This window comes from Crassostrea angulata, chromosome 2 (genome assembly GCF_025612915.1).
Source record: "Crassostrea angulata isolate pt1a10 chromosome 2, ASM2561291v2, whole genome shotgun sequence".
NCBI classification, from domain to species: Eukaryota; Metazoa; Mollusca; class Bivalvia; order Ostreida; family Ostreidae; genus Magallana; species Magallana angulata.
Genome location: NC_069112.1, coordinates 28,502,572 through 28,516,919, shown reverse-complemented (window position 1 = coordinate 28,516,919; position 14,348 = coordinate 28,502,572). Strand labels below are relative to the sequence as shown.

Here is a 14,348-nt window from a genome sequence, read left to right as displayed (position 1 = left end):
AAATATTAACTCTTTATATTTCTATGTTAAACTTTGACCCTCCCCCCCCCCCCCCCACCCATTGTGGCCCAAACCTACCCCCGGGGTCATGATTTTCACAACTTTGTATCCACACTACCTGAGGATGCTTCCACATAAGTTTCAGCTTTCCTGGCTGATTAGTTTCTGAAAAAAAGATTTTTAAATATTTTCTCTATATATGTAAAAATCCATTCCCCCATTGTGGCCCCACCATACCACCTGGGACTATGATTTGAACAAACTTGAATCTACACTACCTGAGGATGCTTCCACTTTAATTTGAGCTTTTCTGGCCTAATAGTTTTTGAGAAGAAGATTTTCAAAGATTTTCTCTATATATTCCTATGTAAAACTTGATCCCCCTCTTGTGGCCCCTCCCTACCCCCGGGGACAATGATTTGAACAAACTTGAATCTACACCACATGAGGATGCCTCCACACAAGTTTAAGCTTTTCAGGCCGAATAGTTTTTGAGAAGAAGATTTTTGAAAAATACCAACAAATGTTCAATAATTCTCAAATATCTCCCCTTTAAAGAGGTGTGGCCCTTCATTTGAACAAATTTGAATCCCCTTCACCTAGTGGTGTTTAGTGCCAAATTTGGTTGAAATCTGCCAAGTGCTTCTTGAGAAGAAGATGAAAATATGAAAAGTTTACAACAACAACAAATTGTGATCAGAAAAGCTCACTTGAGCCTTTGGCTCAGGTGAGCTAAAAACAAAATAAATGAAACATAATTGCATACTTTTATTGAAAAACAAATTTTCACAGCTAACAATTGTAAATTACTTTAAACAGCCATAATTTTGTTTGTTATAATTTCTTATCAAACACAAACCACAACAAGGCATGATGCTTTCTTAAAGTTCCATTACAGTAGCTGTTCATGAATTATCCTATTTAATTTGAATTACTGGTAAATAGTCTGTAGAACACATTAAAGAATATGCATGTGGGTATAGAAGTGACAGGTTAACCTCAAGAGCTGAAAAGAATCAACAGGTAAAAACCATGTGGCCACCAATATCTGAAATTAAAAAAATCAATAAGCTGTGTTAATACATGTACCAGTACTAATAATAGCTGTGTTTACATTAACATATGCATAGTATTTCTGAAAAAAAATACACTGACCATGCAGTGTAATTAGTATGCCATATCCCGATACGTGACATTAGATGGCACAGGACAGGTTTTTTTAATACATGTACATTTCATTGTAGCCTGGGGACGTGTGTCTTCGGAACCCTGTAACTAGAATTTCCTCAGTTCCCATTCAGCACAAATACCTTTAATTCACTCTTTATAAGGCCAATCACCAATTTCTGAAGAAAATTACTAGTCAAAACCTGTAAAGTTTTCTACAGACTGGTTTTTATGAGATTTTGACCCTTCCATATTTTGCTAATTTTTCATGATTTTTCAGCTTTTTAGACCTCCTTCAGCCAATTCCCAGCAAAGGGTTGACCTTCCATACCATGTGCATGTTGCACCATCACATGTCAGAAACTTACCGGTGTATAGTTTATAATGCCCCATCCACCTACTTTTCGTGTTATTTACCTTCCCGTCTGTAACTTGCATTTTCACTGTCTAAAGTCAACACAACAGTCATAGCCGCAGGTTTCGCATTTTACTTCTGAATCTCATGTACCTAACATATGGGGCCTACATATTGAATATCAATTTCAACAAGAGGCATCCCTCTAACTAATGATAATCATTAAAAATCATTTCATGAATTTTAGCAACACTCATAAGCCTTCAAGTACAGCAACTCTCAATTTTACAAAAATATTGATGGGTACTTTATCCGAAACTGTCCCTTGCTACCTTTAACTTACACTAACATTCTCTGAAAAGTCATCTTGTCTTAAACTTACAAAGGTTATGCTATTTTGAGAAAAAGTATACTTCATTTTGCCAATTCCATTAAGGATTAAGAAAAATATGGCCATTTAAGTGAAACCAGCATTTCCACTTTCCTCTATTTAACACAGATTCATAGGGCTCTCCATAAATAAAGCATCTTTATCTAATCTTTTATAGGTCAACTGTTGTTCAACCTCCCTAAATAAGAAACCTGAGTCAAAACTACATACATATTATACATGATATTATCATGACAAAAGCATCACATCACTTAGAAATACCCTTACATGTATACCATCCCCCTATTTTTTGATTTTCCTAAGAAGCATTAGTTTGAACACTTTAACCTAATATTATGAAACTTTTGGCAATTCTCTTGAGTCATTTCTCACACATATTTGAAAACAACCATCACTGATATTGAAAATTGATCTTTTCTTGATAAATGGATGAAATGTAACATTTTTTTCACAAAAAGACATGGCGCCATACATGTGATTTCTTGTTTTCATGAAACAGTAAGCTTATAATCATATTTAGTGAATATCTTATTTATTCTGGTTTCTAGTCTCCTTTTAACTTTGCTAAAAGAGTAAGACCTACAAGTGTGATGTCTGCTCTTAATTAAAATGAAATTCAAACACAACCGGGTAACTGGGGACGGATGAGAATTCCATGATAAATGTTCAAATTTTACATGTTTTCCTACATTTTTGATGCATATATACAATAAAAGGGTAAAAATATGTTGTTTCTTGATCATTTCAAGAGTAATTATTATAGCAGATGTTATTTCAAGGTCAAATGTACATTTACATATCTAACATGTAATGGTAATGGAGACAATTGGAAACAGGGGGTGGCTTTTTGAATTCTGTAAATATATCTAAAGTATCACTTTTGGATAGGAAGGAGCAAAAACTTGAGTTTTTTGACTCAAGTTGATAACTGCATTTGTCTACATGTGAATTTTATTTGATCAGAAAGAAAAATATGCTGTTTTAAAAAAATTGAGTTATATAAGTCAGGTTGCTTAATGTTATTTCATGAAATCAGACAGCAAAATTGCTGCAAATTTATAATTTAAATAATTCAATTGATCAAAACTCTTTTACAGTATTAATTCTTATCACGGTAATTAACTTAGGCCTATTAATTGTCATCAGAATAGGAAATACCAACTTTCTAAGCCAATTTACTCTAGTGGTGGTCATTCTACACATTGATTTACCGGTACTTCCCTTGTATATTATAGAAAATAAATCATGTAATGACATATATAACCAACAAAATCATCCATTTTCCCAAAATAGACAATTTTTATTACAAAATCCACTCAAAATTACAGTTAAATGAAAAATCTGAAATACCATGTAGTCTTGAAACTTACACTAACATTCTCTGAAAAGTCATCTTGTCTTAAACTTACAAAGCTTATGCTATTCTGAGAAAAAGTATACCTCATTTTGCCAATTCCATTAAGGATTAAGAAAAATATGGCCATTTAAGTGACACAGATTCATAGGGCTCTCCATAAATAAAGCATCTTTACCTAATCTTTTAGAGGTCAACTGTTGTTCAACCTCCCTAAATAAGAAACCTTATTCAAAACTACATACATATACATGATATTATCATGACAAAAGCATCACATCACTTAGAAATACCCTTACATGTATACCCTCCCCCTATTTTTTTTATTTTTCCTACGAAGCATTTCTTAGTTTGAACACTTTAACCAAATATTATGAAATTTAAATGCTTCTATTCTGATCAATTGAATTTTTAAGCAGCGTGAAATTAAAACCATCGCAATTGATACTTTAGTAAAAATCATGAAATTTTAACATGGTGGAATTAAAACGACTTACAGTATTTCATCCGAACAGCCTCAACGTATAACTTTCTGCTATACCTTTTTTTATTAAATGAATTCTACTGGGTTTTTTTTTCGCAAATAAATTTAGCGAGGATTTTTTCCTCTTTTCTAATTTATGACAGGTTTTAAAACCAATATTATGTTTAGTATGTATAAAATTCCATAAACAATTTTACAAAGCTTTGGATTTAAGTTGCACAATGAAAAAATGAGGGATTGCACGATAATACCTGCTCATTTTGAAATTTAAAGCATTGTTGATTTCTTTTACTAAAGAGATATGCACAAAATGATGTTGCTCTGTGATGCTTTGCCAAGATTAAAAGCATGAGAGAGAGAGAGAGGGGGAGAGAGAGATCTGAGGCACATGTAGTAAAAATTATTACATACATTTGTCTTATTGTAAAAATTGTTTACAATGTAGATGTGTTCTGCATGTAAAGTTTACCTAAAATGAATCATTAAAATTCAATATATATAAAAGATAAACTAATCTCAAAGAATTTACAATTGTTCTGTGAAATAATCAAATCTTGAGAAGAATGTTTTATAAATATCAGGGAACATTAACCTAAAATCTGAACTTAAAGTTCTTTTCATCTTGCACTCTGTTTTACATGCTCTTTCGCAGGCGATAATCATATATAACGGCGAGCCAGACAAAAGTTCTAATTTTAATTAGACTGAATATTTACCATGTCAAATATATTTATTTAATTAAGCACAAGCCTGTCCGAGTTCTTTAATTCATTAAGTGGAGGTGATATGATAAAGATCTGCTATATTCAAAAATTTAGGGTAAAGTTATCATCATGCAAACATGCACTCTAATTACAACATTCTACTCTTGTGTGCCTTTGGACCCCCACCCCTTTTAATTGCACTGTTTTACAGTGTGTGGTGTGTTGTTCAATACAAAACAAGACATACATATACATGATAATAAATAGAAATTCAAAAGAGCAGTGTGCAAAACATACACGTGAAAATACATTGGACAGATAATATCCCGAGATTTCTCTGACTCAAATGCCCGCTTTCACATTGTTACGCACGTCAAAAGCGGAGGTTAGAGTCAGAGGAATGTCGGAATAGATTGAAAAGTGCACAAACACCTTGAAAAGAAAAAGTCAGTACGATATATCCTGTATTGAAACATACCTTTATAATCTGTCATACGTTAGTTGAGCTAAAATTTCCACTATCGCCGTCTTGCAGGCCATTCTTCTGACACACCGCTATCAGCTGTTGTTCGCAGTCAAAACACGGCGAGTTAACATGGTGAATCGTACGATAATTATTTCGATTTAAACTATTAAGACTATTAAAAACTAACAACGTAATTATCGACCGAATTAACGAAATTGTTTCAATAAACACTCTGATTAACTATATAAAAAAGGAGTTCGGTTTTATCACCTGTACGAAATCTTTTCAGCAGGAGTTACTTTCAGTGTGAATTTTGCACTATTTTTTAAACCAATAACGAGGAATCAACATTTCCGGAAAAATCAATATTTAAACCGCGATATCTCTGCAATACAGTATCCGATTTTAAAACGAATTTAAGTTTTGTATTTAGCTTTGCAAACTCTACAATATGCATCTAATTTTATGTTTTTTTAATAAAGTTTTATTATCAGTACGAATTGTTACAGTAGAAGTTACTTTCAGTGTGAATTTTGCACTATTTTTGAAACCAAGAACGCGGCATCAAAATTTCCGGGAAAATCAGTTTTTAAACCCCGATATCTCTGTAATGCATCCTCCAAATTTCAAACGGTTTTCAGCATTAGATTAAGCATAAAAAGCTCTACAAACTACGTATACGTTTTTTGTTTGATCAAAAAATTCAATTTTTCGAAAAATTTGATTTGCTTCCGGTTTCGACCGGAAGTGACGAATATTTATTATATAGCCTCATTACAGGGGGAAATCGACCAAATCATAACCATTGAAAATTTCAAGCCTCTATCTTAAAGCATTTTTGAGAAAAGTCCCGGACAAAATGACTTTTTAAAAATTTAAAAAATGACGTTACGTCAAAACGGAAGTGACGTTGTCTTTAAAACTTTAACATCTTTGAGGGACGATATCTTGCTAAAATCTCCGGAAATTTCATTGAAATCGGTTGAAAACTTTTTGAGTTATGAAGCAAAAAAGGAGTCAGAAAAAAAAGAAAAAGTATAATAACTAGAGCAAAGCTCGTTGCAAAGCAACGAGTGGGTTTTCCGCTAATGTCGAAAGCAACGCTAGAAGTACGTCTAAGAAGCAGAGTTCTTAATCTAGTAACAAAGAAACCTAAGTACAAAAAGATAAAAAAAATCGAATGATTCTTGGTACAACTTAACATGATCCGAATGTTTTTAAGTACGACTTAACCAAAAACCCTTAACCATTTCAAGAACGACTTAACAAAAAAAAACAATGTGTTTAAGTACGACTTAACAAATTTGACTTCATTTTAGGTACAAGTTTACTTTACCTTGAACTAACATCTTTTTTCTTAACCCAGAATGCAAAATTAAAATTTATGTAAAAAATCAATTTTGTTTAAAACATAATTCTGAGCAACTTTTCCTCTTCACTGCTTTTCAAAAGGTTGACCTTTCGTACTGTGTGCTCGTTGCGTCATTAATTGTCAAAACTTATCGAAGTAAAGTTTACTGTTCTTCTGTGAATATTTTCTATGTAAAATTACTATGAACCAGACAACATTGAAATGGTGAACATTTCAAAGGGCCCCGCTTATGTTATTTCAGAGAATTCTGCTTTGACCTTGACCTATAACTTGAAATTTTTCCAGCTGGCATAGAACTTTTAATTCAATTTCATTCCCCCTAACATACATGCATTTTTGTTCAATCTGACCAAGATTAAGCATATTTGGAAAATAATCTACTGTCTTAAACTAATTTTAGAAAGATCTGCTATGACCTTCACATTGACAGACTTGGTTCAAGGTCACTGCACGCCATTAACCAATAAACTCTGTAAAGGTAAAATATTAGCCAAATAGGGGCTAAAAGGAGAGTATATCTATGCTCTTAAAATATGGATTTTTGTGTGATCTGATGACCTTGACTCTTCATCTACAAATATCATTCGAGGTCATTGCATATATTTTGAACAAAGGCATCATGTGGGTGAAGTATGAGGCTGATTGGAGCAAAGGGAGAGAAGATATACTCCGGACAAGGATTTTTAAAAATATAATTCTGGTATGACCTTCACAGTTTCTTTTCACTGAAAATAGGTTCAAGGTCACTACACACCCTTTCACCCTTTACTCAAAAGCTCTGCTTATGTGAAGTCTGCGCCAAATAGGGGTTAGTAGAAATTATATATGCTCTCAAAAAAGGATTTTTGCATGATCCGATATGATCTTCACCCGTTACCTAGAAATTTCATGCAAGGTCACTGCACATCGTTTAACCATAGAGACACTCTGTGAGTATTAGCCAGATTGGACCAAAGGGAAAAAAGATATGCCCCAGACAAGGATTTTATATATATATAATTCTGCTATGACCTTAACCTTATACCTAAAAACATGGTTCAAGGTCACTGCACATCCTTCAACCAAAGGAACCCTGTGGATGAGGTATGAGCCAGATTGGGCCAAGGGGAGAGAAGCTATGCTCCTGTCAAGCCATCTCGGATGGACAAACAATCAAATTGATCACTAGAAGGCGCCCGCATAAACATGCCTTTTTATCTAATTTAAAATAGTATCCATGCTATCTGCCCATGGTGAATAGTCATCAAAACCATTCATCAGCAGAATTTGATTTCCCTCCTTTTTAAGGTGGTATGGGACATCTGTCGATATTAATGTGGATTAAAGTACTATATAATTGAAAACTTTTCACCGGTTTAGAATTTTCAAATTTTACAATATTTAACCAAAAAATAGCTTTTAAAAATATTTGAAAAGGTAAAAATTGTAAAAACCCCAGCGGGATTCGAACTCATGACTTACAGGTTCCTAGTAAACCCTCTAACCCACTGTGCTAAGGAGTTAGGTGACCATTTTTGAAAAGAAACTACATGTACTTATATAATATAACTTTATTGTTTATTTCGATAAACAATACGTCACAACATGGAAGTGTCCCATATCACCTTAAACTCGGAACACCTCTGACCTAATAAGATCGCCGCATTAAATACAAAGTTTGATTTAACTCTAATTTGTTTATCATCAAGAAATTCTGCATCGCTGACAAATAAAGTTTTCTTCTGCATAATGAAATACCAATTAACTGACTATTCGGACAATAGCAAGTTTATTGTCCCATTCCACAGCAACTATTTCCCTTGGCTTTGCCTCATTAAATAGTTGCTGTCTTGGGGGACAATAAACTTGCTATTGTCCTCATACCCAGTAAATACTAAATAGGCATATAATATCCCATCCACCTACATTTCATGTTATATAACCTCCCGTTTGTAACCTTCAATTTCACTGTAAAGTCAACACATCTGTCATAGCCGCAAGTTTCACAATTTATTTCTGCTTCTCATGTACTTAAAATTAGGGGCCTTAATATTGCTTACCAATTCCAACAAGAGACATCCCTCTAACTATTGATAATCATTAAAATTCATTTCATGAATCTACGCAACAATGATAAACCTTCAAGTACAGTCACTCTCAATTTTACAAAAATATTGACGATACTTTATCCGAAACTGTTCCTTGTACCTTTAAGTTAGTACACTAACATTTTTATGAAAAGACGGTTTGTCTTAGAATAAGAAAGCTAATGCAATTCTGAGAAAAAGAATACCACATATTGCCAATTCCATTGAGGTTTAATAAAAATATGGCCATTTAAGTGAACCCACCATTTCCAATTTCCTTTAGTAAACACAGATTTACAGGGTTCTCCATAGTAAAACATCTTTACCTGACCTTTTAGAGGTCAACTTTTGTTCAACCACCTTTAAAAAGAAACCTTATTCAATACAACATATGCCTACATGATATAATCATGATAAAAGCTTCACATCACTTAGAAATACCCTTACATGTATACCCCCCACCCCCCAATCTTTTGATTTTCATAAAAAGTCATGGTTTGAAATGTTTTACCTAATTTTATGAAACGTGTGGCAATTTCCTTGAGTAATTTCTCACACATATTTGAAAACAATCATCAATGATTCTAAAATTTGATCTTTATTTGTTTATTGTATGATTTGTACCATTTTAATTAACAAATAGACAGCTGTCCTGCTTATGATTTCTTGTTTTCATGAAAAAAGTAAGCTAACAATCATATTTAGTGAATATCTAATCTATTCTGATTTCTAGTCTCCTTCTAACCATGCTAAAACAGTAAGTTACAACCTACAAGTTAGACATCTGCCTTAAATAAGAATTAAATTCAAACACACCCAGGTAGCTGGAGACAGAGTTGATTTCAATGAAAAATGTTCAAATTTGACATGTTTTTCTACTTTTTTATGCATATATACCTTAGAAAGGTAGAAATAGGTTGTTTCTTGTTCATTTCAAAAGTAATTATCATAGCAGATGTTATTTCAAAGTCAAATGTACATTTACATATCCTACATGTAATCTTAATGCAGACAATTAAATAGAGGGGGGGGGTTCAATTATGTAAACACATCTAAATATCTTTATGAAATAAAAAATAAAGGAAACATAATTGTATGCTTTTATTGAAAAACAAATTTTCACAGCAATTATGAATTTCTTTAAACAGCCTTAATTTTGTTTTCATAATTTCTTATCAAACACAAACCACAACATGGCATGATGCTTTCTTCAAGTTCCATTATTATTCATGCATTATCGGATTTAATTTGAATTACCGGTAAATAGTCTGTAGAACACAAGGAATATGCATGTGGATAGAGGTGACAGGTTAATCTCAGGAGCTGACACACAAGAATCAACAGGTACCGGTAAAAGCCATGTGGTAACAAGAGTCTGTTTTGAGCTGAAATAAATAAAAAAAATAATTAGCTGTGTTTACATACATGTACTAGTAATAGCTGTGTTTACATTAACATATGCATAGTATTTCTGTAAAAAATACACTGACCATGCAGTGTTATAAGTATGACATATCCCAATACATGACATAACATTTAGGCAGTACAAGATCAAAAATTTGCATATCAAGTCATAATATAATATTAAAAAATTTTCATAGGTATAAATACTTATCAAATTGAGAAAGAGAGAGAGTTTGAGAGAGAGAGAGAGTTTATTACCGTACTTGTAGTGCAACAGTCAATATTTCAATTCGTAAATTACAAACGAATATTACCCACCGAACAGCGTCAAAGTACATGTACTGGTATTAGCTTCTGGTATACCATTTTTTATCAATTCTACTGTGTTTTTTTTTTTGCAAATAAATTTAGCGTGGGTTTTTGTTTATTTTCTTATAAATTACATGTTTTAAAAACAATACTACATGTAATAAGCATAAAACATGTATGAGTAAACTTAATGAAGAATTTTTAAAAGATTATTTTTCAAAGAATGTGGTACATTACATGTATGTCAATCTTTATAAAACTAGCGTATATTTCGTGTGCCATAAATTGCAAGTTTTTTGTAAATATCATTTACTTGCATGATAGGTATATATGGTCTAACCAAAATTTTCTTCATAAAGCTACAGCTGTATGTACCACATATATGTTTTGTCACAAGTATACATTTAAAAAAAAAATACCCAAATTCCAACAGTTTAAATAAACTCAACTCATTCTCTGATAAGTTCATTGTGTTTTGTGCGTGCTAACTTATTTGTCTGCTGCAACAGCAGCCAATCAGCGGTAAGCTGAATCCACAAAAATAAAGTTTGTGTTTTAGGAGCGGGTAAATTGTTTATGCGACACTGTCAAGAAAACCACACCAAATAATAACAAGAAACATAAATATTCACTTAAATGTATTCTGTTGTAAAGTAAAGGTTTTTAACACTTATTGCATCTTGCAAAACATGTGATGACCTTAATCATCTGTCATATATCTGATATACATGTATATGTAAAAGATGGGAGAAATAACGACGGAACAAAGTGGGATTCGAACCTGGCCCTCTGAATCTCTAGTCAAGTGCTCTACCAACTGAGCTACATGTATCTGGCACCGGTATTCAAACCAGTCTGACCGTCACATTCCTCCCCCTTAAATGATCTTCACCCTCGAAGATCATCCCTTGCAGGATCGAGTTAACCTGTTAGTTCCAGGGGTTGGTCACAACACCAATATTGTAACAGGATGGGAGAAATAATGAAGGACCAAACCGGGATTTGAACCTGGGCCCCCTGAATCTCTAGTCAGGTGCTTACCAACTGAGCTATCTGGCACTGGTATTCAAACGGGTCTGATCGTCACATATATAAAGAATTATTTTAAACAATGTTGTTCAATAAAAAATAACACTCGCAACCTTCAGTTTTTGTCTGTAATTAATCAATATTGGCGTGCGATCAGTTCTCGCCGAGTACCATTTCTCACCAGTGCATTGTTACGTCATTTTATCAACACATAAAATTATATACGAAAATATGATGTAACAGTGCACCAGCGAGAAATGGTCCTCGTCGAGAACTGCTCGCACGCCAGTACTGCCAGTAGTCAGATTAAAAAAAGAGAATAAAAAATTACATTTAAAACATTAACAAGGACAATTTAAGTACACATCATAACTGCTAAACTAGACAAGAAAAATTATGTGAACTGGTAGAATGGTAGGCATAGTTCTAACTTGTAACCTACATGTACAAGTACATGTACCGGGTACCCGTTGGTCTGCTAAACCTCTCTAATGATACAATGATCGGCATCATAAAGATATTAAAGTCATGTTTTAACTCTGAAGTCTGAAGTATACAATTTTATTTACTTGAAGTTATGTCTACAGGGTATTCATGACTACATTTGGAGTCTTCTGCACAAGAATATATGGCATGTTTCTATAATTAGACCCTGCTTTGAATTTTGAGTTGAAAATTCACAATCTGTTATTTTTTTAAATAGATAAATTCAGTTACCCTTTTCAGTCCCCCATGAACCTCGAGCGAGTCTAAACATCCATGAAACATGTAAAAATTACACGTTAGTAAACAAACACCCACACCATAACAAAAACATCTAACAGTGTGCACGTACTTACATGTACATCTATACTATATACTAAATTTTAACCAGTTAACAAGAAACTTTAAAAGGAGTAAAAGCCTCACCTTCTTCAGTAACATCCACATAAATCACACACTTTAATGTCCATATTTTCTCCTTTATTAGGCTACTCGTAGCTTATCAACGGCTGATCGTCGACAGAAGTGTGGCTGTCAGAATTTCCTCGTAAACGATTCACACGAGAAAAATATCCTCCTTAAACAAATATGTAGTATTGTTCCCTGTGCATGTTCATATGTTTCACAGTAAATTGAAAATGCATGTGTACACCGAAAGAATACACAACTTCTCTTCTGCATTACGGCTCTCTCTTTTCTACAATGCCGTTCGTTACTGTTTACATTCGGCGCGCGCGCGGGGGTTACAAACAGGGGCGCCCCGACAAATAGTTGCACATAGAACGTTTAAATAATGTGTGTTCATTGAATTCATAAATGATATAGATGAAAAAAATGAAATTGTATCACAACAATTTATCTAAGACGCAACACAACGTAATGCAGTAAATGCCTGGGCCTTGATGTGGCATTTGTTCGCTTGTGTGTCAATGTAGACATATTAACTCGTTCATGTACGATTCTCACATATTTGTTTTATGAAATTTGAAAAAAAAATATAGCACAGAGTTTGTTTAATTTGATACCAAATGACATTATTTAATATATTAACAATAACTGAATTAATTTTTTTTCATAAAATGATAACGATTTTTGCTATCAGAAAAATACGTGTATGAGCTGCTGACCCCTAATTATAGGGGCCAGCCCTTTTTTCTTAATTTTAAATGAAAGCTCTCGTTATTCTAAACAACTTTTGTTCTATATGTATTAACAAAATATTTTTAGTTTAAAGGTTATAATACAAAAAGCAACAAAATTTCAGCCCCGAAAAAATCTTAAACTTTGGCGACAAATAGCTCAAAAACTAACAAAGAAATTACCAAAATTTTCATGCCAGCAAAACTATAAAATGTTACCGACAATTTCGCCAAATTTCATGCATCTATCATCTGTAGTTCCCGAGATCAACTCTGGACAAAAGACCCCCCAATTTTCAATTAAAGGGCAATAACTCATAACCGGAAGTGAATTTTAAAAATTTGAAAAAAACGTCTAGAGATATTAATATCATCTAAATACCCTGAAAGTTTCATAGCAATCAGACAAAAAATGTTCGAGAAATCTCGTGCACAAAATTTGCGGGAAAAAAAAAATAATAATAAGAAACAGTAGAATAACAGAAGGGTTTTCCGTTGAAAAACGGAAAACCCTAATAATAAAAAGAAACCGAAGAAAAACAAAAGGGTCTTCCGTTCCGGAAACGGAAGACCCTAATAATAAAAAGAAACCGAAGAAAAACAAAAGGGTCTTCCGTTCCGGAAACGGAAGACCCTAATAAAAAGAAACAATAGAATAACAAGAGGGTCTTCCGTTGGAAACGGAAGACCCTAATAAAAAGAAACCGAAGAAAAACAAGAGGGTCTTCTGTTGGAAACGGAAGACCCTAACTAGACACGATCTCGTTGCAAGCAACGAGGAGGTCTTCCGTCCGATTTTTAGAAGGTGATATGTTATCTCGACTTTGATTTTCGGCAACGAATCATGATAAGAATGAGTGGAGTATTAATGCTTTTCTGCATCAGTTTTTTTTTAACGTTGGGTTTTCAAATACTTGCATTTCTTCCTATTGAGATAAAAGAGATTAAAGAATTTTACCTCTGGTCCCTAAAACCCCTAATTACGTAACGCATGTGAAAATCATTATAATGTTTGGATATGTAAAAGTATCATAATTAATTTTCGCAGTACAGTTAAGGCGGTCAATAAAAATATGGGCAAATTTTTGTGATGAAAACACGTATACTTTAGTTAAACTGGCATGTCCTTTTTAAAATCAATAACAGTCACTCAAATGCAATATATTTCTAAAATATATATATAACAGTACAATATTTTATGTTCATAGTGGTCACGTGATATGGCAGTCGCATGGTACAAGCAGATGTATTTGTGGTTTTGAGGTCATTTAAAAAATTCAATATTGCAAGGGCATAATCATGTCAAAATTCACAACTGAATTATGAAATAACTTGATGTTATATCGTAGATTTTGAAAAACGGTGCGAACTTTTTAAGATAAGAATATTTGTTAGTAGAAACAGTAATTTATAATGCATATGTTGAATAATTTTGAAGGTCACGGGGTTAATTTCATTAAAAAATAATTAATTTGTAAGATTTTACAAGGATCGTAGAAGTTTTTAAGTTACATAGCATATTTCAAATTCACGTGTAAAAGTTTGTCGGGATCAAGTAAGTGTATGCCCTTGCAATTAAGTGATTTATTTAGGTACTCAGATTTTAGATATACGATATTTTATAC

General features: G+C 33.0%; 2 protein-coding genes and 2 long non-coding RNA genes across 4 annotated transcripts in view; all 4 read right to left on the bottom strand.

Annotated features, from left to right (window-relative positions):
• The window catches only part of LOC128171686 (multiple epidermal growth factor-like domains protein 10), a 295,355-nt gene that overhangs the window by 73,495 nt on the left and 207,512 nt on the right, over window positions 1–14,348 (bottom strand). The window lies entirely within an intron of this gene.
• The window catches only part of LOC128171697 (teneurin-4-like), a 127,488-nt gene that overhangs the window by 71,826 nt on the left and 41,314 nt on the right, over window positions 1–14,348 (bottom strand).
• On the bottom strand, window positions 756–5,008 carry LOC128171712 (uncharacterized). Its single transcript, XR_008242134.1, has 2 exons — window positions 4,934–5,008; window positions 756–1,048 (listed from the first exon to the last, which is right to left on the bottom strand). It is a non-coding gene; the product is annotated as an uncharacterized LOC128171712 (long non-coding RNA).
• On the bottom strand, window positions 9,477–12,463 carry LOC128171707 (uncharacterized). Its single transcript, XR_008242130.1, has 2 exons — window positions 12,011–12,463; window positions 9,477–9,744 (listed from the first exon to the last, which is right to left on the bottom strand). It is a non-coding gene; the product is annotated as an uncharacterized LOC128171707 (long non-coding RNA).